This window comes from Neovison vison, chromosome 11, assembly GCF_020171115.1.
Source record: "Neovison vison isolate M4711 chromosome 11, ASM_NN_V1, whole genome shotgun sequence".
NCBI lineage: Eukaryota > Metazoa > Chordata > Mammalia > Carnivora > Mustelidae > Neogale > Neogale vison.
Window position 1 is genome coordinate 189,334,852 of NC_058101.1, and position 27,368 is coordinate 189,362,219.

Below are 27,368 nucleotides of genomic sequence, written 5' to 3' on the forward strand. Positions count from 1 at the left end.
ACTTTTCAGACAGCCTCTGTGTTGATCAAAAAACCCAGAGAGCACTACAGAAATCTGAACTTCTAATGATCTTCTTTTATATTTTCTTACAATGGACAATGGCTCTCTCAATGCTAATGGCATCAGTACACAATGCAAAGGGATGGAGGGTGGAGAAAGAGTGGCCACTATCACAAGACGTGCTGTATCATCTCGGTGGAAAAAAAAAAAAATCCTGTTTTCTGTAGCCAAATTGTTGCTATCTCTTCTTGAAAATATTCAAGGTCCCTGCAAACCAATGCTGAGATGAGAAAAGATAAGAGTAGACGAAAAATTTTCTTCTCAGGAAGAAACATTACCGTCAGTTACGTGTACTACGGAGTCTTCTAGGGCTTTTTTATTTCCTCTCACTACCAACGCAACAACAGAAAACCAACTCACTAATTCTGCTAAATTTCCTCCACGCAGTACTTAACCTTTTCCAGGAGAAATGAAGTACGCTGCCCCTGTGGGAGCACGATTATGTTGAGTCAAGCGCGCCCTCTACTGATCAATAGAAATATTACCCAAATTGGTACTATATTTCAGCCCGTTACTGGAATGAGAAAGGGAAGATATGGGGCAGTTTTAATTTTTAAGTAAGTTTTTTGAAATATCATTACATGAGAAAATTATTTAAAAAACTTTTGTATCATATTTAATAGAAGCAGAATTAAGCGTAAATCCGTTTTTACAATTTGATGTGTATAAATAATTTACAAATTGGCAGGATTTTTTTGAAAAATTAAAATAGCCCATTCTCTGCATTGAAGATTTCTGTGACAAACACTAACATTTTAATAATATAAGGAAATAAGTTAGCACTATAAAGCAAGGATTGGCAAGCTTTTTTGGAAATGAGCCAGGTGGTAAATATTTTGTTTTGCTAGGCATCATGGCTCTTTTTCCACTGCTCAGCTCTGCTATGCAGAGTACTCACAGTCAGTAGTGAATGAATAGGAGTGGCCGTGTTCCAATAAACCTCTGTTTACAAAAAGAAACCTCAGGTTCGATTTGATCTATTAAGCAGTAAATCTGCAGGTTTGTTGAACCATAAAAGAATGTAAACATCTCAAAAGTGTTGCATTATTTTTAAGAAAATGTACAGTGGGGCGGTGGCTGTAATTTCTGCTTGAACATTGCTATCACTTTCAAACATTTGGGAAGTTTTCTTTTTGATTAGTTCCCAGACAAAGCTGACAAATAAAATAATGAAAAAAAAAAAGAAGAAAAATTATGCACTGAAAATAATGAAAATTAGAAGTGGCAGAAATTTTCAGAGGTCATTTAACACAAGTTTCTCATTTACACAGGAGGAGACTAAAGCCCAGAGGAAATCCTGAATGCTGCTCTAATCACCTGTATTGTTCATTGAATCAGCCTTGGATGATTTTGGTTATTTTGGTAAGATAATGTGTGGAATATGTTTTTGAAATGAGAAGGAATTAAACAAATATTATTGTTATTAATATATTGGGAAAAGAGGGTGCCTGGGTGGCTCAGTCGGTTAAATGTCCAACTCTTGATTTCTGCTCAGCTCATGATCTCAGGGTTATGAGGTGGAGCTTTGTGTCAGGCTCTGTCCTTGGCATGGAGCCTGCTTAAAATTCTCCCTCTCCCTTTCCTTCTGCCCCTCTCCCTCCCCTGCTCAAGCTCTCTCTTTCTCTAAAAAAAAAAAAATACACACACACACACACACACACACACAAAATTAGGAAAAGAAAATAAATAACATTTTCATTTTCTCTCCCTTTGAAAACCAAATCTACATAAATGAAAAAACCACAAGTTCATTAACCTCTTCCTTGATTGGAACCGCCCCCAAATTTAAAGGCATGAACCCACATTGATATTTTATGTAAATATTACAATTTCATAGATTTTAGAATTTTTTATTGGCAATCGAGTCTAGCTGTGACTGTAATTTACCTTGGTATTTGAGCAAAATTGTGACTTACATGTGATAACCGAAGATAGATGTGTTTTCACCATTGGATTATTTTCATCAAAGGATGTCATTATGAGAAGAAAGAATTTTTGTGGCAATGCGTGTAACTAAGATTTCCCTGAATCATTGCTGCCTATTGTGACCAAATAGTGAATTTTAAATGTCTTTCAAATTAAAGCTAACAATGAAGACTTGAAAAAAATCAATTCACCAATTATTCATTTATTCAACCTTCCTTCAAAATAGTGACAGGCACTATGCTAAGTGATAGGAATATATTTCTGATAAAAAATCCTACTTGATTATTACTTTCAGTGAGCTCACAGACTATAGAAAAATTATTATTGACAGGGCCTTGAGTTCTGACTCCAAGAACACAAAAATAAACATGACACCAAGTTTGTGCTCAAGGATTTCATATGGGGATAGAGAGTAAATGAGAAATAATGAGGCAAGGGTAAAAATATAATAAATATAAAATGAGACTAATAATTAGCTGGCATAGAGATTATTTTCTTATGGGACAATTTTGTGGTAGAGTGACTATTTGATCCAGGCCTTGAAGCCTGAATAAGGGTTGAACAAGTAGATATGAAGCAAGAGAGGAAAGAATGAATTGACTTTCCTAACAACAGAAACAGCATCATTAAACATAAAAAATGGGTTGTGTTTGAGGTATAATGAATAAACAGTTGGGGTTCTAGCATGTATGCTTTTATGAGAGGAGGGTTATGACAGGGAGGTTGTTTGGACCTAGACCATGGGGAATGTTAAAGATAATGGAAAGAGGTTGAATAGGTAGTGGAGAGCCATTGAATGCATTTTTGGACAGTAAACTTAATTGGATCAACTTCAAGGAAATTTTATTTATAATCATAAGAAGCCTGGCAAATAATGGAAGAAAAGTAACAAAGACCTGAACTTCCAGTGGTGTGTGTGAATAGACAGAAACTCAATCTGATTCCAGTGGTGGGGAGAAGTCTATAAACCTGAATGGGTAATTAACTGAGGAACTTGTTGATTGAAGAAATGAAGGTGTCTTCCAGGACTGGTCACTTATATGTCTAATAGGTTGGTAATGGCATTAACAGATGAGGGAACAAGAAAATATATCTATCTGATGGAGAAAATGCAAAGTTTTCTTTTGGCCTTATGGAGTTTGAAGTAAGAATAGACTATCTACATAAATCGTAGGAATTTGCCAAAGTTTCTGATTCTTAAAAGAGATTTAAATTTAGAAGTCATCTGTACAAAGTGGTAATTAAAGCAGTGGAAAGTGATGCTTTTCCTTTATGGCTTTAAATTTTTAACTTTAATAGCACAAAACTTTTCATTTTAGTTAAACCAGAGCTATGAAATCTTTGGAAACTAGGATATAAACTTACATGCACTAAGTATTTGATAAAAATCTCTTTGGTGCTTAAATTGGGTGGAATTCCTTTAGGATGGTAGCATGTTGGACTTAGCAAAAATTTTTTCTTCCTCAATGGGTAGGAAGGAAGAAAAATTAGCTATTGGTTTGGAAGGACTGCTTAAGATTTTGATATACTGGAATGTTACCTACTTGTCAGTAGGAGGGAATAAAAAAGAAAGAAAGAAGCAAGAACTCCTTTCTCAGGGGGTGGGGCAGGAGGAAGCCATCTTACTCGTTTATTTTTTTAAGATTTTGTTTATTTATTGAACACATAGAGGGAGTGCAAACACAAGCAGGGGGAACAGCATGCAGAGGGAGAGGGAGAGGGAGAGGGAGAAGCACATATCCTACTTAGCAAGGAGCCTGATGTCGGGCTCTATCCCAGGACCCTGGCATCATGACCTAGCCAAAGACAGATGCTTAAGTGACTGAGCCACCCAAGCATCCCAGAACAAGAATTCTTTAAAGAGTCTCTGCAGTCATTATTATTAAAGAAGACAGCATTAAAATTATTTTCAGGAAGTTAAGCTTATGAGCATGTAGAGTTTAGAAGGGGTATACAGTAAAATCCCTTGTTTTCCAGCTTGTATTTTCATTCTGAGATCATTTCTAACCAGAATTATTAATTTAATCCCTCATAATGTTTTATTACAGCATTTGCAGAGCAGGAAAAGATTAATGGCTATGATGAAAGCCTCTCATTTGATCTAAGAACTTAATATTCAGCTAAAAATGAAGAATAAAGCCTTAACCAGAATGGTTAATATTGTGTGGAGTGAAGGCTCAGCAGCTCACTCTGAATGAAGGGAATAAGTCAACATTTTACTGAACAAAATAAAATACAGACCAGGATTTTATGAAATGGACAGGGAATGGAGAAGGGACCAATATCATCCATCCGTAATGTCCAATGCTGCATTTCTTTCCTCTTGTCATATCCCATTCCTAGGTAAATGAAGAGCAGGGCAAATCCAGCCCAGTCTTTACAATGATGCTCAGAAGGGCTCAGATAAGTTAGAAAAAGTTCAGAGAATAGCTACCCATGTCTAATGATTGAAATGAGAAAAGATGGGACAACAACTATGAGAAATTATTGTGGTTATTTTAAAAACAAGATAATTAAACTTCCCATGTGGAACACTCTGAATGATTATATACCCTAGGAAAAAAAGAAAGGTATCCACAACTAATGCTTTGCATTTGCAAATAAATTAAGGGGAATATACAATATATGAAAGCATAAAACAGAGAAGGAAGGGGGTGCCTGGGTGGCTCAGCGTCTTAAGTCTCTGCCTTGGCTCAGGTCATGGTCTCAGGGTCCTGGGATTGAGTCCAGCATCTCATCGGGCTCTCTGCTCAGCCCCCTTCCCCTCTTCCTGCCTCTCTACCTACTTGTGATCTCTCTCTCTGTCAAATAAATAAATAAAATCTTTTAAAAAAATAAAAAAAAAACAGAGATGAAAGGAATATTGAGGAGGATAATTTGAGAGACCTAGAGAAAGAAATTTAATGTAAAAGACATAAATTTGGAATGAATTGAACACAGTGAGATGGTTGAAATTTGAGCCAATGGTAAAGAGCCTAGGAAAATAATTCAGATTATATAAAGAAGAAAAACAAGAGTGAAAGAAATTAGAGAAAATATGATATATGTGAAAGATAATGAACCTCAGGGTGCCTGGTGGCTCAGTGGGTTAAAGTCTCTGCCTTTGGCTTAGGTCATGGTCTCAGGGTCCTGGGATCGAGCCCCGCATCGGGCTCTCTGCTCCGCGGGAAGCCTGCTTCTTCCTCTCTCTGCCTGCCTCTCTGCCTACTTGTGATCTCTGTCTGTTAAATAAATGAATAAAGTCTTAAAAAAAGAAAAGATAATGAACCTCATTCTGGAGTTTAAAAAAACAGAAAATATTCCAAAATGCAATTTTAAAAAGTTCTTAAAATGACATTAATGTTGTAACATCTGAAAATTGAAATGTACACCATGTTCCAGAACAATCAACACTAACCTATTTCAAGGTGAAGTTACTGATCCTCAAGGAAAATTAAATGATTATTCAGGATTCAAGGGAAAAAAATTGCCTAAAAATCAGGACAACAGTCCTTCTTCACAACAGTCAGAAGGCAATGGAAGAATCTATCTGAAGTGTGGGAAGTGGAGGGCAATTGTTTGAAGAAAAATATTTACACCTGATATGTTTCAGTTGTGGTATAAATGTTACAGATGAATGGTTTCAAAAGTGCAAGGGCTCAAGGAACATAGCATCTATGAAGTCTTCTTGGGTAAAGTATATAATAAAGTCCACCAAGAGAATAATCAACTTCTAGGAGTCAGGGTTGGATTTAGAATTTAATGTAACCAGGGGTGACGTTTTGTTAGCTGAGTGTAATGGAAGGAAAGATCAAGGAATTGAAGGTATATGAGATGTATGATACAGGATAAAAAAAGTGGTCAGGTCAGTGGATTGGAACTTGTTGCGAGTTTTTGGAATGAGGATTATTGGAGTGATGGTTCTAGAATGTGAGCTGTAAAGACAGGATGTGATGATCAGAGAATGGGTTGATTGAAACAAACACTAGAGATGATGTAGTTATAGTGGAAGAGGTAGGGTGAAGGATAAACTTATCGGAAACAAGAAGGCCAAGAAATGGGGTGGTCAAAAGCGTTGAATCTACCGGTATAGTGAGTCAGTCACATCGGCAATAGGACTAGTGGTTGAAAGAAGAACATTAAGTGATAGAATTCTCAGTGAATGAAGGATATTCTGTTTGGATGGCAAGTGCTCAGAATTCTCACGTGTTAGGAGATGAGGATAAATTGCCTGGGCAGCAAGGAGCAAGTCTTACACCTAATTGCCCTCTAGGTTTGGTGATATGTGTGGACTGGGACGAAAACCTCCTCTCTGAGAGAGCTGCAGGAATTCAGTGTCTCGGGAGACAGACTGGATTCATGAGCAAGAAGGGGAGATACATGTTAAAAAAGGAGGCTGAGGGGCACCTGGGTGGCTCAGTGGGTTAAGCATCTGCCTTCGGCTCAGGTCATGATCTCAGGGTCCTGGGATCGAGCCCCGCATTGGGCTCTCTGCTCAGCGGGGAGCCTGCTTCCTCCTCTCTCCCTCTCTGCCTGCCTCTCTGCCTACCTGTGATCTCTGTCTGTCAAATAAATTAAAAAAAATTAAAAAGAGACTGAAGAATAGATTGTGCTGATGAATGAACATGACTTTTAGAGGAGGAATATCAAGGTTTGAGGAGAGGTGAATTACTGGGTTCCCATGTAAATGTAGAAAACCATGTGAGATTAAAAGTCTGGATAGGGAAGGTTCCCCAACAAGATTGGACTTCTTGAGGTGAAAGGGAATGAGGGTATAATGTTGATCTCTCAGGGCAGGAAGGGGGTGGTGCATACATATTCTAATAAAAGACTCCTTCTTGGCACTGACCCCGCTATTTAAGTTATTGTAGTAAATGGTAATCCACAAGGGGTTGTAGGTAAGATTGGATAGGAAATGAGGTTTTATCAGAGAACACAGGGTTTTTCTCTGGGCCTCCTTTAAGTCTTATCTAGAGTTACAAGACCAGAAGAAGCACAGCTGTACTTGGGCCATGTAGGAAAATTATTTGTGCAAAGTCAATGGAGCACCACCATCAAAACCCTAACAAAGTTCACACACATATGTGAACAAATGTGTACAAGTATGCACATACATGCCTACATTAAGACCAATCATACTTATGGATAATAGTAACCAATAGATATGGCATTGATATTTTTGATGAACGCTCAAATCTGATTCATATTTTGGTGCACCTTTGTGGGTTCTTTGGATGCCCCATTTTATGAAGTAGTTTTCCGACATAGGTGATGCACTCTTCAACTAACTTTCTGTGACACATCCTCAGAACCTTTTCTTTTGGGGGTCTGCGTACCCTGGCTGACTGTCCTTTTTAAAAGATTTTATTTATTTATTTGACAGAGATCACAAGAAGGCAGAGAGGCAGGCAGAGAGAGTAGGAAGCAGGCTCCCTGTGGAGCAGAGAGCCTGATGCAGGGGCTCGATCCCAGGATCCTGGGATTACGACCTGAGCTGAAGGCAGAGGCTTTAACCCACTGAGCCACCCAGGCACCCCTGACTGTCCTTTTTGAACAGATCTTTTAAGAGGATTCAGCCTGCTTGACATCTCGTGCATCAAAGGAAGATAAGTTGGTTTCTTAGCTTTTCTCTTTCTTTGTCCTAACATCGCAGACAGCTCATGGCATAGATTTTTGCACTTGATCTTCTCAGGCGAAGGTCAAATGACAATCGCTTTGCCTCTTATACAATGGGGAGCAAACTTCTGGCTCTAGCAATGGTCTTCTCAAATCTCTTTCTTCTATACTTATAAAGGTTGGTGAGTGAGAAAGTAACACAGTTCTCCAACTTTTATTATTTCAGCCTCTTTAGTTGTAAACTGTTTCTTACCTTTGGGTGATTGTATGCTTAAAGAGTTTATGACCATCCCTTCTGCAAATTTTGTACCTTTTATTTTGTTTTTGGACCATTTGTAACCTCAGCGAAGTTTAAGGCAAAAAGATTTCCATTTTAACGTGCCATTATTATACAGTTATTCTTCTAAAGACTAGATACCCCTTAGCAAAAGACTTCCACTCTCTCTACCATGTTTTCAGTCTTAATATATGGGACTTAAATGGGATTATAAAATATGTGCAATTTATATATGAAAATAATTTATTTCATTTTATTTGACTATAACAGAAATCAATATAGTGATGTAGCTTTCAGTTGGCCTTTGGTATCAGACAGACAAGATTCTAAATTGGCTCCAAGACTGTGACCCTGTGACCCTATATAGACTATGACCCTTAAGCAAGTAGATTAACTATTCTATAAATGGTGATAATAGTTGTTTTCGTAAAGATTAAGATGTAAAATGTAATATGCTAATCCTATTAAAGAAGTGATGTGGATTTTATAAGCCTCTTCTGGAAAATTTCTCCCAATTCATTTAAATATTACGCTAATGCCAAAACTTGACAAAAAATGACAAGAGGGGCGCCTGGGTGGCTCAGAGGGTTAAGCCTCTGCTTTCGGCTCTGGTCATGATCTCAGGGTCCTGGGATCAAGCCCCACATCGGGCTCTCTGCTTGGCAGGGAGCCTGCTTCCCTCTCTTTCTCTGCCTGCCTCTCTGCCTACTTGTGATCTTGCTCTCTCTGTCAAAAAAAAAAAAAAAAAGATTTTAAAAATGACAAGAAAACTACAGACCAATGGCTTTCGTGAACATAAATGCAAAAATTCTATAGAACTTCAATTAATCAAATCCAAAAATACTTATAAAAAATAATATATCATGGGGGCGCCTGGGTGGCTCAGTGGGTTAAGCCGCTGCCTTCGGCTCAGGTCATGATCTCAGGGTCCTGGGATCGAGTCCCACATCGGGCTCTCTGCTCAGCAGGGAGCCTGCTTCCTCCTCTCTCTCTCTTTCTGCCTGCCTCTCTGCCTACTTGTGATCTCTCTCTGTCAAATAAATAAATAAAATCTTTAAAAAAAATATATCATGAACAAGTGGGGATTATGCAAGAGTGCAGCTTGACTTAATATTTGAAATTCAATCTACATAAGCTACTACATTAACAGATTACAAAAGAAAAACAATATGAATGTCTCATTAGATGCAAAAAAAGCTTTGACCAAATCCAACATCCATTTCTGAAAAGTTCTCAGCAGGGAAGGCAGTTTCCCTAAACTCATATGGGTGTCTATGAAAAACCTGTTGTTAACATGAACCTTAATGATGAAAGACTCAATTCTTTCTCTCAAAGAATGGAAACAAATCAAGGATTTCTTCTTTCACCATTTCTATTCAGTCTTGTACTAGAGGTACTTGCCAGTGCAATAGGAAAGAAAAGCAAATAAATGGTATATAAATAAGAAAGGCAATTGTAAAACTAATTTTATTTCAGATGACATGAAACAAAATTCAATTGTATTTCTACATATGCGCAATGAGCAACCAGAAATAAAAATTTAGAAAGTACCATTAAAATAGCATTGAAATAATTTGGAATACATTTAACAAAAGATGTGTGAAACTTATACCTGGAACACTATGAGGTGCTGAGATAATTTAAAGAAGACCTAAATAACTGGAGAAATATATTGTGTTTAGATTTAGATGACAATATTGTCATCTTTTTAAATTACTTTATATATTCATCACAATCATAATCAAAATCACAGAAAGTCTTTTTCTGGAAATTTAAAACATTATTCTAAAATTTATATAGAGATGCAACTGATGTACATATTACAAGAAAACTGAAAAGGAAAAAAAATTTTTAGGTCTTCTCTACCTGTTTTCAAGACTTACTCTAAACCTTCTGTAGTCAAGAGCGTGTGATATTGTAACCCATATGAAATTAATAGGCAATACAGTAATTGCAGTGGACTTCAGTACCCCACTTTCAACAATGGATAGGTTATCGAGCCAGGAAATCACAAAGGAAACACTGGATTTGAACAATACTTTAAACCAAAATGACCTGAAGACATACAAAGAACATTCCATGCAACAGCGGTTGAATACACAGTTTTCTCATGCACATATAGAACACTCCTCAGGATAGAGCATATGTGAGAGCAAGAAAAACTATCATCAAATTTAAAAGGATGTAAGCATACCAACTATCTTTCCTGACTGTAGTAGAATGAAACTAGAAGTCAATAACTGGAGGAAAACTGGAAAATTCACAAAAATGTGAAAATTAAACAACACACTCCTGAGCATCCAGTGGCTTAACAATGCAATCAAAAGGGAAATAAAAGCATATCTTGAGACAAATGAGAATGGAAAGACAACACAGCAAAACTTATTGACGGCAAATTCAGTGAGGATACAAATTCAGTGGGGAAAAGGATAATCCTTTCCACAAACAGTGCAGAACAATTATACAGCCACATGCAAGAAACTGAAGCTTGACTCTTACCTTACAACAAAAGCAAATTCTCTTGAACTTGTCCAAGAACTTAAATGTAAGAGCTTACACTGTAGAACTTCTAAAGGACCCCATAGGAGATGGCTTAACTGATGTTAGCCTCGGAAAAGACTTCTCAAACTCAGCACCAAAAACACAACCCATAAGAGAAAGATAATCAATATAGTCGGTGTTATCAAAACAAAAATCTTGAACTCTGTTAAGTAAATAAACCTGGGAGACAACATTGCAAAACTTGCATCTGATAAAGGACCTATGTTTAGAACATAAAAAATGTCTTACAACTTCATATGAAGTATACAGTGTAATAGAAAATAGGCTAGACATTTGAACAGATATTCTTTCAAAGAAATTATACAGATGGCACATAAACACATACAAAGACGTTCAAGACCATTAGCCATTATGGAAATATAAATTACACTGCAATGGGGGGTGCCTGGGTGGCTCAGTCGATTAAGCATCTGCCTCTGGCTCAGGTCATGATCCCAGAGTCCTAGGATCAAGTCCCGCACTGGACTCCTTGCTCACTGGGGAGCCTGCTTCTCCCTCTTCCTGCCACTCCCCCAGCTGTGTTCTCTCTCTCTGTCAAATGAGTAAATAAAATCTTAATAAATAAATAAATAAAACTGCAGTGGGATGCCACTGCTCATCAACTTGAATGACTAAAATTTTAAAAGTTTGACCATATCAAATGTTGGGGAAAGATGTAAATTTTCATACACTACTTTTTTCCTTTTGGAAAAAAGGTTAGCATTTTCTTGAAAGTCATACGTACACCTACCATATGATCCCACCATTCCATTCCTAGGTATTTACCCAGTAGAAGTGGAAGTACCTGTTCAGCCTTCAAAAAGGCTTGTATGTGGATATTCATAGTGGCTCTATTTGTGAAAGCTTAAAACTGGAAATGACCATAATTCCCATTAACTGTTTAATGGATAGGAGATAGAATATCCAACAATGAGAAGAAATGAATTACTGACCCATGCAACAATAGGAATGAATTTCAAAATGATGACATTAAGTGAATGAAGCTAAGCCAAAAGAGGATATACTGTAAAATGCCATTTATATAAAATTATAAAAAATGCAGACTAATCTATCATGATAGAAAAGAGCTCAGTTGCCTGGGGATAAAGAGACAGAAGAGGTACAGAGATCCATTATACCAGGAGTGCTCAACACATTTTGGCTATTATGGTAATACTAGTTACTGTTATTATTATGAGTCTCTCCCCATTCTCCCCATCCCTAAATGGAGAAGGAACAAAGGAAGGGGGAGTTTTTAGCTTAAATAAAAAATGACAGAAAATCCTGATGTTTGATTCTAACGATTAGATCAAATTTTTTTTATTACATGGAATAGGGTATTGAAATTCAGGTTGAGTTACAGAAAAACATCCACATTTTTAGGAACCCGGAATATCTTTGAACTAATCTACCCTTTCCATACCCAAGCATTTCTGCCATCCCCTTCCCCAACCCACACACACCATGGCTGTAAATCCTGTTTTGCATTTTCCTGTGTCTGATAAGTTACCATATCATGTGAAAGACCAAAAACCATAGTTTCATGTATCAAAAACTAGATTCTAAATCTGCGAAAAGTCAGAAGTGAGACTAAAAAGATCACACCAGGAGCAACATTTTGGGTGTCCTGTTGCGCTTTGCATCTTGTCTTCCTTACTGGGCCAGTAACCCCCAGGAGCAATCATATTTGTCTGTTGGCTGGTTGACTCAAGTGATCTTTCTTTATATTTGACATTCCTTTGGGCAACACCAGGGACGAAGATTCCAGGGCCTGAAGGAACTTTGCCATGGTTTTACCAAGAGGCTGTGCTGTCTCCCATAGGAATGAATTTGGGAATGTGCAGAGCTCTGCTTGAATTTTAATCGTGGGGCCAGGGGTGCTGGGATGGCTCAGTTGGTTAAGCCTCTGCCCTGGGTTCAGGTCATGATCCTAGCGACCTGGATGGAGCCCTGCATAGAGCTCCCAGCTCAGCAGGAAGTCTGCTTCTCTCCCTCCCTATGTCTCTCTCCCTGATTGTGCTTTCTCTCTCTCTCTTTCTCTCTCTGTCTCAAATAAATGAATAAAAACCTTTAAGAGATAAATTTGGGGCAAAGCTGTTAATTCTCTTGTCAAAACCAAGAATTGTCTCACTAAAGGCACTAGCAGGGAGAAACACTGAATTCTATTCTATGTTAGACAGAAAAAAAAAAAAAGTGGGGGGGGAGTCCAGGAATGCTATACTAAATGATCCTCACGCTCTCTCAAGTGTATTTCTCTTATAAGTGGAAGTTTGGGTTCGTGTTTTATATTCTGTTATGATTGTCTTACAGTGGGAATGGGAACATATTTATCTACATTAAAGATGATTTTACTATATACCATTGATTTTGGTACAACACCAAATGGCTTCTATCCTAGAAACACTAGAAAAAGAGGAAAGTCATTTCATTACAAAGTTTCCAGAAATAGTCTAAGGTTAAAAGAGAAGTGAAGTCAGAGACAGTGAGAGCCCAGGACTCTAATTATTACTTCATTGCTTATGTTAACATTGAATTGGGATGTTAGCAATTTCTTAAAAATCATCAAGTAAATAATATAAAATAGAAAAGGATACAGATGTATCCTTAAACACATTGAGAAATGGGCATTTACTTTATATTTTACTCACTTTATTCTGTTTTCATTGAGAGCTTGGGAATGTGGCCTTGGAGTTTGACCTGCTAGCTCAAATTCCAGTTCTGCCATTTGATGCTGTTTATTCTGACATCCCAGTTTCTTCATCTGTGTAAAGGGGGAATTTATGATTGTTTGGAGAATTATATAAATAATTTATGTTAAGTCTCTACTGGTGCCTAGAACAGGGTGAAGCCTCAAAAATTAGTATAATTTTCATTTAATCTCTACACAGGTGCTGAGATTCTAATAAATACTTATATAGCAGAGTTAGAAACCTCAAATCTGCTCTTCTCTAGAATTTTAATACACTCATAATAAGAACCATATAATTTGGAAACTGTTGTATATGGCTATAAGAATCTTACAACTGTGGGGCATCTGTGTGGGTCAGTCGGTTAGGCGTCTGCCTTTGGCTCATGTCATGATCCCAGGGTTGTGGGATCAAGCCCCATGTCAGGCTCTGCTCAGTGGGGAGCCTGCTTCTCCCTCTCCCTCTGCATCTCCCCCTGCTTGTGCGCTCTCCCTCCTCTCTGTGTCAAGTAAATAAATAAAACCTAAAAAAAAAAAAAAAAAGAATCCTACAACTGCCTTTGAAAATGACATAATTTAAAGGCACAGTCACTTTTTGTCTCCTGACCCCAGAAAATCTTGGTCCATCCATAAGTCTGACAAGGGAAATGATCCTGAGGCTGATGACCTGGGCTCCATGGCAATTTGTGTGGGGTTGAGGATTTATGAGACAGAGTCACTGTTTCTTTGAATGATACACATTTTTAATCATCTAGCTAAATGTTCTCCATACTTGTAGAACTTTGCTTCCTTTCACTACTTTCTATTACCTACATTTACTTTTAAACATATTATTAGTGACTGTACCCTTCCCCTGTCTCCCTGAAAGTTTAGAAGATTCTTTTCAAGTTTTCCTAGGCTTCAAATGTAAACAAGAATGAATTATTGGCATTTCTATTTTGCCTCTCTTTTTATAGATCTATTGTGGTATTTTACTGTGGAAACTGCACGTTAAACTGTAAAAACCAAATCTTGTATTGTCCACTAGGTGGAAGCCTTGTTCTTCAATTAAATAGGGGATTTTCCCTTTTTTTTTCTTTTTCTTTTTTTTTTTTTAAGTGAAATTTATATTTTTCCCCCCTTGTGAAAAGTTGAATGCATCAGTCATGGTCCTAAGACCTCTTCTGAAGAAGTAGTAGTTGTATCTTGGCTCTTCTGAGGTTGACAATGGAAAATTCACTTAGGTGGATGTGTTGATCTGTGAGCAGTCTCTAGTTTCCTTTTTTCCCTTTATCCTTCATGGGCTGAGACTCAAGTAACAATCTCACATGAAACATTGTTCTCCACAGAAATATCACACTCTTCTAAGGACTGAATCTGATAACTTTCTTTTGTCTCTTTACATAGCTGATTTATAGGATCTCCTTGAATTATATGTGTGTATTTTTTACCAGTCTTCATCATTCCACCATTTTGATGGAACTCTTCACAGCAAATGTAACAGTGATATGTATGTTTCAGACACTTTCCAAGCAGATTATTAAACAAACAAAAAAAGGATAACTTTTAATGGTCTGTTTGTGTTTGAATTTTTTAATGGTTCAAAGTAAGCAGGACTTAATTTTATGAAATCGTATCATTTTAGCAATGTATAGGATAATAGAAAACATTGGAATGATGAGAATGCATTAAGAGGTAATCAAGGGGGCAGAAGTTTAGAATCCATCAGGTTGGGACATCTAGGCTTGTTCAAAGCACAGTCGTATTTATCTGGTGCTTAAGACATTTCGAGTTAGGTAGAAGGATGATGCAGCCACTTTGAAAAATAGTTTGGCAATTTCTTAAAATGTTAAACATAAATATATCACATATCATAAGGTCCAGCAACTTCCCTTCTCATTATGTAGCCAAGAGAAATGAAATTATGTATCTACACAAAGATTTAGACATCAATGTCCATGAGTAGTGTTATTTATGTGAACCAGGAAATGGAATACAATCCAAATGTCCATCAATTAGTGAATAGACAAACAAAAATATGGTGTATCCATACCGTGGTGTACTACTGAGCGATCAAAAGTCGTAGCGTCGTGATGTGGATTCCAGCATGGATGAGCTCCAACAACATGTTAAGGAGAAGAAGCCAGACACAGAAGATTACATATTGTCTAATTTCGTTTCAAGGAAAAGTACAGAAAAGGTAAATTTATGATGATGGAAGGTAAATCAGTGGTCACCTGGGAGTTGGAATGGGAATAAGGAGTACCTTCAAACAGACTTGAAGTTTCCTTTTGTGGTGATGGAAATGCTTTACAGATGGGTGGTGGTGATGGGGGCATGTACAACTCTGTACACTTTTTCAAAGTTATTGAAATTGTACCCTTAAATTTTATTGTGGGTGTATATCTGTTAAAAAGTGGTCTAAAAAATTGGAAAGTGAGAGGTTCTTATAAAATCCAGAGAGAGAAACTCGTTGGATAGTCCAGCTTCCAGGTCATCCCAGCTTCTTGTCTTAAAGTTTCAGAAAAGAGTAAGAATACATGACTTTCATTTCTTGTACACTGAAAAAAGTAGCCAACCGCTCCTGAATCAAAACATCAGAATTCAAGCTGTGGGGCTTGTATTTGCCAGCGACCTATGAGACTTTCCTGTAGCTCACACAACCCACCACACACCGAATGCAATCAGACTCTATGGGGTCTGGTCTTTTTCTCTCAAGGAACCTGGACATTATGTTGTTTCTGTATCTTGGGCAATTTAATGTTGTTATTGGGAAGTGAGGTGATCCAAAGAAAATATATTTTTTCCTGGGTAACTTTTGACAGGCTGCAAACTTTGTCCACCTTCTCAGCATACCTTTGGGATCTTCCTTTGCCATTGTCTGGCCAGAACATTGGGTTTTTTTCTCTGACATCAGAGATGGTGAATTTATGGCATGACATGGGTCTAAAAACTCCCTCACTTAAGACACAAATCTGAAGAAAATAGATGAATAGTCACAAATATAGTGATAAATCTCACTTATAGAAATGAATTTTTCTTACCTCCCCTCCAAATCCTACTGATAATTGTTATAATTTTGAGTCATCGAAAATGCTTAGAATTTGTTTTACAAAACCCATCCCAAACCTGCTTAGATATAAAAGGAAATGGTCATACATTTGCCTTCATAATGCATCTGCATTTTCCATTTTGGAGGGCAAATACTGCTTCCTTTGTGCCTTTGGGAATTTTCCTTGTTACCTTGTGAGTGTTCTCGGACTCACTTCTTTCCTTTCCTTCCTTGGGCCAGGATTTCAGTGGTTTCAGGGTCTTCCTGAACCTCCTTGAAGAAAAACTCAATGATGTCAGTGATGGCCTGCCAATGAACTCTGCTTCTGTCTCTCATCAATTTCTCAAGATGTGAGGTGTGATCAACGGCCAGCTCTTCTGGTATCAAGCGTGGTTCTTCCCTCCACCGTTCAGGAAGGATCCAAGTTACCCTTTCAATCAATTTAGACCAGAGAAGTTCTCTTTCCTGTCATGAACATACACCAGATTCAGTTGGAAGAAACTTTTCATTTGTTCCATTATAAGAAGCCTCTGGATGAGGATTATGGGTGAGTTTTAAGAAAACTATTGTTTTCTAGGTTCTGCAAATTATTTTCATGGTTGGTTTGAGCATTTCAACTTCTTAATCAGTGGGCTCCTAGCAGTCATATTTTTTTTTTTTTTAAGATTTTATTTATTTATTTGAGAGAGAGATACAGTGAGAGAGAGCATGAGCGAGGAGAAGGTCAGAGAGCGAAGCAGACTCCCCGTGGAGCTGGGAGCCTGATGTGGGACTCAATCCCGGGACTCCAGGATCACGCCCTGAGCCGGAGGCAGTCGTCCAACCAACTGCGCCACCCAGGCATCCCCTAACAGTCATATTTTTTTAAGTTGGCTTAGTTGTGGACGTTCTCTTCCATGGTGAAGCTGTTACTATGGTGATTGTGACTAACTGTAGAGGCTAAATACCTTTTGTTTGTCTATTCTCTCTGCCTTCATTGCAGTTCTCAGTGTTGCTTGATGAAAAAATTCTTTCCACTTTTTTTTTTTGGCTGAATACTTTCTTCACAAACTTGATAAACAACTCCCTCTCTTCTCCAGACCCCTCCAGCATTATACTACTCTCCAGTAGATACAATCTTTAAATCTTTTTTTTTAAACAACCGAAATTGGATAACATGGTCATATAAAGGAACAACTTTTTTCCTGAATCATTACTTTGTGAAGAAAATTTTTACGAAGATTTTTAATTTTTAAAGATCAAGTATATTTCTTTTTTTTCTAAAGATTTACATATTTATTAGAGAGAGAGAAAGAGAGAGTGAAAGGGGAGAGAGAGGGGCAGAGGGAGGGATTCCTGAAGCAGACTCCCAGCTGAGTGTGGAGCCAGACATGTGGCTTGATCCCAGGACCCTGAGATCATTACCTGAGCCCAACAAAGAGCCAGCAGTTTTATCTGACTGAACCACCCAGGTGTCCCTCAGGAAGATTTTTAAATGAAGCAGCTTTTAGACGTATGTTATGTCCATTGTCATTGAAAATAATAAAATCACATAACATCTGAACTATTGTGAAAAATCAAAAATTTATATGTATAATAATTTGTATGTATAATAATAGAAGATATTTCATTCTATTTGGCTTGTGTTTATTTTCAGACTTACCTTACTGTCTCTCTGGAGCTGGGCAGTGTAGTCCCTGACAGAAAAAAACCATGCTTACCCAAAGTTGTAACCTCCACAGTGTTTTGCACATTAGAAGTCCTCAGTGATAACAAAGCCCATGGAACACCCCCCAAAGAGTGACTGACACAGAGTGAGAGGTCCCAGAAGATGTGTTTTTCCTCCTTCTGTTTTCTCAACTTAATGTGGTGGGATTTAGTTTTAACCAGAGACACAGCGATGGTGAATGCCGCATAGTCACTAGGGATTCTACCCTTTTTCTTGTTTGTTTTTGCATGCCAGTTTTACAATGCTTTTGGTTTCAAATGGAATAACAGTGTATTACTTTTGTTGGTATAATTGGTAATTATATATTATATGGAGCCAAGAAGCAGATTATTTTTCTCTTCAAGACTTTCTACTTCTGGGCGCCTGGGTGGCTCAGTGGGTTGAGCCGCTGCCTTCGGCTCAGGTCATGATCTCAGGGTCCTGGGATCCAGCCCCACATCGGGCTCTCTGCTCAGCAGAGAGCCTGCTTCCTCCTCTCTCTCTGCCTGCCTCTCTGCCTGCTTGTGATCTCGCTCTGTCAAATAAATAAGTAAAATCTTAAAAAAAAAAAAAAGACTTTCTACTTCCCCATTTGGTTATTTTCTTCCTAACATTTTCCCAATTAAACGTTCCTTCTTCTCACCACAGCACCCAGTTGGCGATTAGACCTCACCTGGTAAATTCCACTCCTTAGTCCCAACTGTCTATCTTTCTTTTACTCAATAACTAAGTGCTTACTGGGTGCCAGGCTCTGTACTAGGCCTGGCTCTGGTATTAAAACAGCCAACTCATTACCATTTCTGTCTTTCAAAACCATTTTTAAAAGTGATCTTCAAAATGGAATCACCAGATCATGATCAACTGAGGTGAGGAAATATTTAGAACGTCTATTTACCTTCCCCCCCCAAAAAAAATCTTTATTTCTATTTCTTAGAAGGTACATCATACATTAGAATAATAGAACATGTGTATCGTTTATAAAGTGTAAAATCCATAAATAGTAAAAGTGCATACTCGTACTAGTTGCTGATAGAGGTTTCAAGCAAAAATGTTTTTAGGCCACTGGTTTAGCACATTAGTGGTATTAACCTGTGGCTTAGGAGAAGTCTTAGACCCTTTACCTATCCAGAGTATTTATGAAACCTCTCACATCAGGAAACAGTAAATGTAAATATAGTAAATATAGTGTGCTTACTGTTTAAATTCAGTACCAAGAGAAGTCCCCTAACACCTCATCCCCCAAATCTGTTTTCTGTTCTTAAGTGCCTTATATATAGGAAACTTACGGCACTAGCATGATCTCGTGTCAGTAAAATAAGAAAATAAACAATCAGAGCACCCCATGGTTAGGGAGAAGTATTAGGTATGTTGGCAGCACTCTGAGGGGCAGCCTGGCCAGTTCTTAGGGTTAAGAGCAACTTTTCTCAATAACATCTAATCTGAAACTTAAAGTTTACATAGAAATGGGCTAGCAAAGAAGTAGGAAAAGCCTCTGCAAAGACTTAAGAACATGCAAGCATTCCAGCATCGAGAGATTATGTGAATTTGGGGGACTTAAATCCATGGTGGAAGTGTGGTGTGTAAAAGTAAGGAGGTGAGAGATGAAGAATGAGAGCCAAGCAGGACCAGACCACGGAGAACCTTGTTAAGAAGTTCAGCTTACTTCCCGAAGGCAATGGGGAGCCATGGATACCTTTTAAGGAGAGCCATGACATGAGGAGGGATGTGTTTTAATTAATTAATTAATTATTTTATTTTTAAGATTTTATTTATTTGTCAGAGAGAGCGAGCTCTCGAGCAGAGGGAGCAGCAGGAAGAGGAAGAAGCAGGCTCTCTGCTAAGCAAGGACCTGAGCTGAAGGCAAATGCTTTGCTGACCGAGTCACCAAGACCTCACAATTTGATTTGATTTGATTTACTTTAGAATGAGAGAGAGTGAGAACAGGGGGAAGGGTCAGAGAGAGTGACAGAGAGAATCTCAAGCAAACTCCCTGCTGAGAGCAAAACCCAGTGTGGGGCTTGAACCCAGGACCCTGAGATCATGACTTGAATCTATATCAAGAGTCAGACACTTCACTGACTGAGCCACCCAGGAGCCCCAGGATATATTTTAGAAAGACATTTTCCTAACTGCAGTCTGATTGTATGACCATGGTTGCTAGTTTTCCAGTATAGGTCCTATTTCTTTTTATGGTCCTGCTGTAAATGTCAATTCTGCCCGCTTTCAATAATAAACTTTCATTTTGACGATATATAGTTTTCCACAGTAGACTGAAGGAAACAAAGTAGCGTGAGGATCTTGGTTGTACTTGGCTGCCGTCTTCTGGGGGAAAGATGACATTTTGCATTAAGTTAGTGATAGTACGGGTGGACAGAGTAGAGGGTAGGTATTGGTAGTAGTGATATGTAACAGGTATATATGGAACAGGGCATGGCTGATTTGATATGAAGAATGAGAAAGAACAACAAAGACTAGGATACCCAGGTTTCTCTTCTGGAAGCTGGGTAGGTAGAAGACTGCTTACTGAGATATGGAATACCAGAGGATGGATAGTTTGGGGGATGGAGAATAATAACTGAATTTTGGGAACCATGGAACAAGATGTCTGATGACGATTTTGAGAGATCTGGTAGACATTTTACTATACCGATCTATTCTGAATAGAGTTCTGAGCTTCAGCTAGAGATCTCAGGGTTGTCTCTCTATATGGCAACTGAAACAACTTGAGTGGATGAGATGGTCCAGATTGAAGATACAGAGAAGAGGAGAGACCTGGGGCAGAGTCCTGGGGAACTCCGCCACCTGATGTGACTGTGAAGGAGGAGTAGCTTATGGGAGAAATGGTGCAAATGGGGCTGAGAAATAGGAAACAAGGAGATGTGATGTCTTGGTACCAAAGAAAGGGGATATTTCCAAATGAAGGAAGATGTCAGCAACTTTGAAGGCTGTACAGAGTGAGAACTGAAAATAACCAGTGGGTCTGTTGATAAGATGACCTCGCAAGGGAGGTTTAGCGAAACGGCTATGCAGCACTGCCAAAGTCAAGTGGGAAAATACCTCTTTTCAGAAATCTTAATACTTCAATGTGTGTCTCTGTTAATGGAAAAGAGATAGTAGTGCACGAATTAAATCCTTTTTTTTATGAACTAATGCTTTCTATTTCCAGGAAAACAGAACAATTAACCTGGGTAAGATACTTGTGTCATTTAAAAAAAAAAAGCCCACAGGGAGGTTAAGAGTAGGAATGTTTCGCTCTAAAGAAGACCGGTGAGAAAGATCTTTACTACCTGTGTGAGGGAAGTTTTAAGGTCTCCTTAAATGTCATTACATAGTCAATGGCCTGCTTTTCCTATAGAGAAGGCAAGAACCTGCTGTAATTTTCCCTTTCCTTGGTTCTTATAGCCTAAATGCAATCAATTACCTGCTGTCATTTGCCATGCACTATTTTTAGTACCTGCTTTTTATAATTATCAGTACGTGTCAAATGCCCTGACCATTAACTGGTGGGAAGCCAGATGGAAGAAACACAAACTGTGTGGGGTGCGGCCTCAGACAGTCATAAGACTTCAGGCCCTGATATCAGACAGACCCGATTCTGCACCAAACCTCAGTTTCCCCATCTGTAAAATGTGGATGTTAATAGTTGTCCTCATCAAGTTGTTCTAAGGTTTATGTGACATAAGATGTAGATAAAGCACTTAGTTTCCTGGTAAACCCCCATATAAAAGTTCATCACCAGAGAGATAAATTATTGTTTCTTTTTTTTTTTCTTTTTCTTTTTTTTGTAAAATGTCATTTGAAAAAGGCTTTGTGTGTGAGGAGAAGCCATTTCAAGGTCAGGATTAAAGTCACTATCAGAGCTGTAAGAATAGAGTTGATAGTACGTTTATCAACAATATTCATTTGCCTGCTGTATTGAAAAACCAGGGATAATCTTCTTAGTGTCTGTCAACCCTCTTCTGCTTCTGCCTTGCATTAGCAAAAACTCAACTGTCCTTTCCTGCTTTATGCTGCTAATCGATGATTGTTGGCCTCCCCATTTCCTGCAGAAGAATTTTGGCTCTTTGGGGTATCATTTAAATGTTACAAGGTTTAGCTGAATCTGCAAATAAATAAATAAATAAATCCCAAGTCGCTGGGCACAGGGCTTCTTAACTGTGTGATGATGTTTGCAGCATACTTAGCCAAAGCTGTTGGAGGCTGGGGGTATGTATATCTGCTATACTTAACAATGTTGGAAGGTCAGCTCACAGTGTTTCGAGGAGTCTTACATGTATTTGTTTTAAGATTATTAGCATTATGAATTTATTAACTACCAATATCAAATGAACAAGGTCGTCAGGGCTCAAAAAGAGAAGGAAATATACTTTTCTCAGCAGCCAAACAAAGATGGCAGTGATAAAGGGTAAAAATGCATATAATATATTTTCAGTGTGCAGAAAAATTACACATTACTGGTTTGGCCAAAATGTACTCTACATAGGAACTGCGGGAGGATTTGACAAAAATGAAACTTTTTTGTGTTAAGCAGCTACTAGCCTGAATTTATTTTTAAAAGGTATTAGTTTTAAAGATGTTATTTAGGGGCACCTGGGTGGCTTAGAGGGTTAAAGCCTCTGCCTTCAGCTCAGGACATGATCTCAGGGTCCTGGGATCGAGCCCCACATTGGGCTCTCTGCTCAGCAGGGAGCCTGCTTCCTCCCCTCTCTCTGCCTGCCTCTCTACCTACTTGTGATCTCCAACTGTCAAATAAATAAATAAATAAATAGCATCTTTAAAGATGTTTAAAGATCTTTAAAGATGTTATTTATTTACTGAGAGAGAGAGAGAGAGAGAGAGACAGTGTGTGAGCAAGGGGTAGGGAAAGAAGGAGACAGAGAGAGAGAGAATCTCACGCGGATGCCCCACTGAGCCTGGAGCCTTATCTGGCCTCACTCTCATCACCCTGAGATCATGACCTGAGCCAAAATCAAGAGTTGGACCTTAACCGACTGAGCCACCCAGGCATCCCTACTAGCTTGATTTTTAAATTTTTTAAAAAGATCTAATTTATTTATTTGACAGACATCACAAGTAGGCAGAGAGGCAGGCAGAAAGGGAGGAGGAAGCAGTCTCCCTGCGAAGCAGAGAGCTCGATGTGGGGCTCTATCCCAAGACCCTGGGACCACGACCTGAGCCAAAGGCAGAGGCTTTAGCCCACTGAGCCACCCAGGTGCCCCCTTACTAGCTTGATTTTAACATCTCATTAATTCATTGATGACTAAAGCTTAGGTAAGGAAGAACAATGAAGGACACAAGGGATTTAGGGCTATTGGTAAAAGTGTGGACAAAGTGACAGATAACAGAATCTAGATAATCACTACAGAAAATGAAGGCAGGCTGGGTTTGAAAGTTTCCAAGAAAAGACAAGGAACAGTGGACCTCAGGAGTAAAACATGTGGTAGAGTAGGAGTTTAATGCATCGAAGTCAGACCAGTTCTAGACAATGCCTGACAAGATATGAGCCCCTCGTCTCGTCCACCTAGTCCGTTCTTGATCATCTGCAGTATTGCTACCATAACTATAGCTTTTGGAGACACTTGGGACAGGAAGTAAGTTAACTTTATAGCATTTGAAAAATGTAGCAGGATGCTAGCTTACCCTTGGGGGAATGAGTCATTTTCCTTTTATAGTGAGGAGATACCAATCTGTCTTCCAACATAAATTTTCACACTCATTTAACTGTTTTATGATGTGCTTTGGGATCATTTGGATTCAGAGAATACTGTACATGAGTCAGTATTTTGTGATAGTATTTCCTCGCTTAGGTTTTTTTACCTTTTTAAAAATGTGGCTTCCAGAATTACCTTAAGAAAAGTGGCTCAGGACCATGTTCTACAAAACCGTGTGTTAAAGAAATGCATTGCAACACTCAATTGCATAGTAATTCTTAGAATTTTTAATGGCGGGAATTTGTGAGCTGTAGACCGAAAAATGATCCAAAGGGCTTTTAGAGCTGAGGTGACTTCTGTTAACAGTCATCATAATGGCCCCAGACCCCACAGCTTCTCGTGTTCACCTCAGCTTCCATCACCCCAATCCCATCACCGAGTTTTCAAGGGATTGGCTTATTCTCTTTCTTAAAGTTTCACTGATGAATGTTTTTCCCTCTTTGGTACCTGCCTTTGGAAAGATAGCTGCCAGCAAGAAACACTCGTGAACTCAGTTATCTCGGTGGTGGGGGGTGAGGCAAAGAAAAGGCAAAGGCAAACTTTTCTTACTGATGTAAAGTCATTTTTGGAACTATTAAACCTCTGGAGGAGAAAATGATGTTTCAGTGCATAGTCCACGCCTTGTGGAGTCTGCTGCAAACACAGCCGCTGACTTAAAGATACTATTTTAAAAAAACACAGCTGCTGGGCATAATATTTAAATATTTCCAACAGGATGCCCAACAGCTGTTGATGAGGAGAACGCCAAGCACATAACAGTCAAGGGGAGAGCAGTCTCAGGGGAGGCCTTCAGAGTGCATGAACTGAAGTTGGTTCCTCTTCTTTCTCTCCCTGAAGGAAGGCACAGCGGCAGGAGGGAGAGGGCAGGACCCCAGAGACAGGAGAAGGTGGCTTCTGTGCAGGTGAGTGGGTGAGATAATGAAGTTAAGTTAATTTGGACTCCACTGACTTCTCTCTCTGTTCCGGGCACTTTTGTCTGTACAAATGCGGGAAGCCGCCTCCTTCCTGAGGTTTGTAATGAAGCAATTTACTTGAAATTACAAAACAAAAACAAAAACAAAAAAAAACAAAAAAACCTTCACATGCTATTTGCATTTAAATGAGAGCCCTTCCTCTGCAGCGTTTGGGTCTCTGTCATTGACTGTTAACAATGGGATGAAAATACCCTGTCTCTGGGAAAGCTGCATTAAGTCACTTGCGGTCCACCAAGTGATTCGGATTGTTTTCCTCCTTCCCTTCACATGTGACCAGGACAGGCTTTGAGGAGGTTGTACAATATGTATTGTACTTACAAAAGAGGAAAGCAATTTAAAAAACAAACAAAAATACTATTACTTATAAAACTGTGACCAGTGTTCTCCCCAAAGTTTAAGGTCCTAACTTGATTGATTGATTGATTTTTTTTTTGGTTTCAAGTTTTATTTAAATTCTAGTGAGCTAGCATGTAGGATAGTACTGGTTTCAGGAGTAGAATTCGGTATTTCATCACACACATAAACACCCAGTGCTCATCACAGGTGCCCCCGTGCCCTCCTTAATCCCCACCACCCATGTAACCCATCCCCCACCCCCCTCCCTCCAGCAACCCTCAGTCTGTTCTCTACAGCTAAGAGTCCCTTATGGTTTGCTCTTTATTTTTTTAATGCTTCTCTTCTTTTTATCCCCCTTCCTCAATTCCAACTTTAAAAGAGATTAATAACTCAAACTTCAAAATGGAGGTAGGTCGAGTTTTTGAAATATTTGGACTGTACTATTCTGTACTGAATGTGGATCCAGAAAGGGCGAGCACTTTATTTTAGGAGGGTTTGCCCAGTGTCAGGTGTTCTGTGAGTACACAGTCTTAATTGGTGGTGGTGACTCCAGAGGGGCTCAGGTATGATTGTATTTTTGAACACTGGGTTTGTTTTAAAAACCATTTTGGATCGAAGCACACATCTTTTTGTGTTTAAACCTCCAGAAGGATTTTCACTTTACCACCCTCCGAAAATCCCCAGTGCTACTATTATATTTAAGTATGATTAGAGAATCATAGAACTCTGTGAGAGGTTATTTCTTTGTGTCCAGGTTGCCCTAAGAGAGCTCACTTCAACATTTAAAAACCTAAATTCCTGTGGCTGCAACATTGCCATTTTCCCTCAGACTGTATTCCGATGTCAAATAACTTTTACAGTGGAGAACTTTTTTCTGCCCAAACTAAATTCCTCCCCTTAAATTTTAAGCCTATATATCAGAACCCTGAATCAGGTTCTGTCTACCTACCCTGTACAAAGCTATCATTCTTTTTTTCTCCTGGAATGGTGGGATTGAAGAAAAAGCTGTTGGATTTTGTGTAAAGTGCCAATTTTTCACCTTGACAAACTCAGAAGATTACTGTATTTACTGACATCGCTCCTCGACCAATCTTTGACTCATCTGTTGGAGATTTTACCACTTTTGACTGCAAGGGGAAGAGAAAGTTATGTGGATCTGTTGCTCCAAGAGCATTGAGTACTTGGAGATTAAAAACTGTGGGATAATAATTTCACCCAGCAGGCTCTAGGGTACTAGCAGCTGATTTCTATGTGATTAAAATTTCAAAGAACACAGATAGCCATTTAAGTGTAATGGGATTGAAGAGGAAAGTGCTCAGGCTGTTTGGTTATTTCCTTAGGATCTAGCCTAGACTTGTTAACAGCTAATGTCCAATAATGGTACAATGTCCATTATTAGTCTAAAGCTTTTTCTCAATTTCCATTTTCAATGAAAATCTAATTATCATGTACATGAACATATTAAACTATCGGGGATGAATAGAACAAACAGGAGGGTGTAATTGTAGGATATTAACCCTTGCTTTCATTTATATAGTCAGTGCCCTGTTGGAGATTAAAAGATAGGGAATATAGTGTGCTTGCTTTTAAAGAACAAACGCTCTAGAAGGGATAAGTCTGTACAAAAGCATGTTTTTCACAATGTGAGAAGAGAAGAAACATAGAGATGGAAGAAAATTAGTAATTGTTGGGGGAAGAGTAGTAAATCCAATCATGAGCATTGATCACAGTGCTGAGTCACTGGGATGGAGAAGGAGCATATGGAATTAAAGAAGGAAAGATATTATCTGTATCAGATCGAGATATAACCATTTCAAAAAGCAGCAGGAACTGCACATATAACTCAAAGTGACATGAATGAGAAGACATAGCCAGATTTTTATAAAAAATATTCCAAATCTTTCCTTGAATTTATAATGACTATTTAATTGCTTCAAGATTTAGGACTACTGCCATATTGAAAAAAAAAACTTAGAACAAAAACTTTTCAGTATTTCCAGAAAATTGCCTGGAAGAAGAAAAAGAAGCTACAAGTGATGATGGCAAAAAATGAGTCGAAGTGATAATAGGATTTTCCCATTATTTTAAAGCTAAAGTTGGTTTTAACATCTTTTGTATTGTCTGGTTGTCTTTTTTTTTTTTTTTTTAAGATTTTATTTATTTGTTTGACAGTCAGAGATCACAAGGGAAAGAGCTTTTGGTAAAAGACACAATGATCATTGGGTGCTGATGCCAGTACCTCATAGGTACCAAAGAGAGGCAGAGAGGCAGGCATAGAGGTGGGGGGGAAGCAGGCTCCTGCTGAGCAGAGAGCCTGATGCGGGGCTCGACCCCAGGACCTTGGGATCATGACCTGAGCAGAAGGCAGAGGCTTTAACCCACTGAGCCACCCAGGGGCCCCCACCTGATTGTCTTAAGAACAGATTTAATTTACCTCTCAACTATAGAAGAGATGATTATGAGAACTGTGTATTTTCAAGGTATGCTTCTTTAAAATTTTTATTTAAATTTTCATATCCTCAGGGAGACAAAATGACTAAAATA

General features: G+C 38.5%; 1 long non-coding RNA gene across 1 annotated transcript; it reads left to right on the plus strand.

The window, feature by feature from the left end:
• Nucleotides 1-1,337: 1,337 nt before the first annotated feature.
• LOC122889102 lies at nt 1,338-24,407 on the plus strand. The gene is made up of 3 exons (XR_006380807.1): nt 1,338-1,422; nt 16,357-16,663; nt 24,352-24,407. It is a non-coding gene; the product is annotated as an uncharacterized LOC122889102 (long non-coding RNA).
• The last annotated feature ends 2,961 nt before the right edge of the window (nt 24,408-27,368 follow it).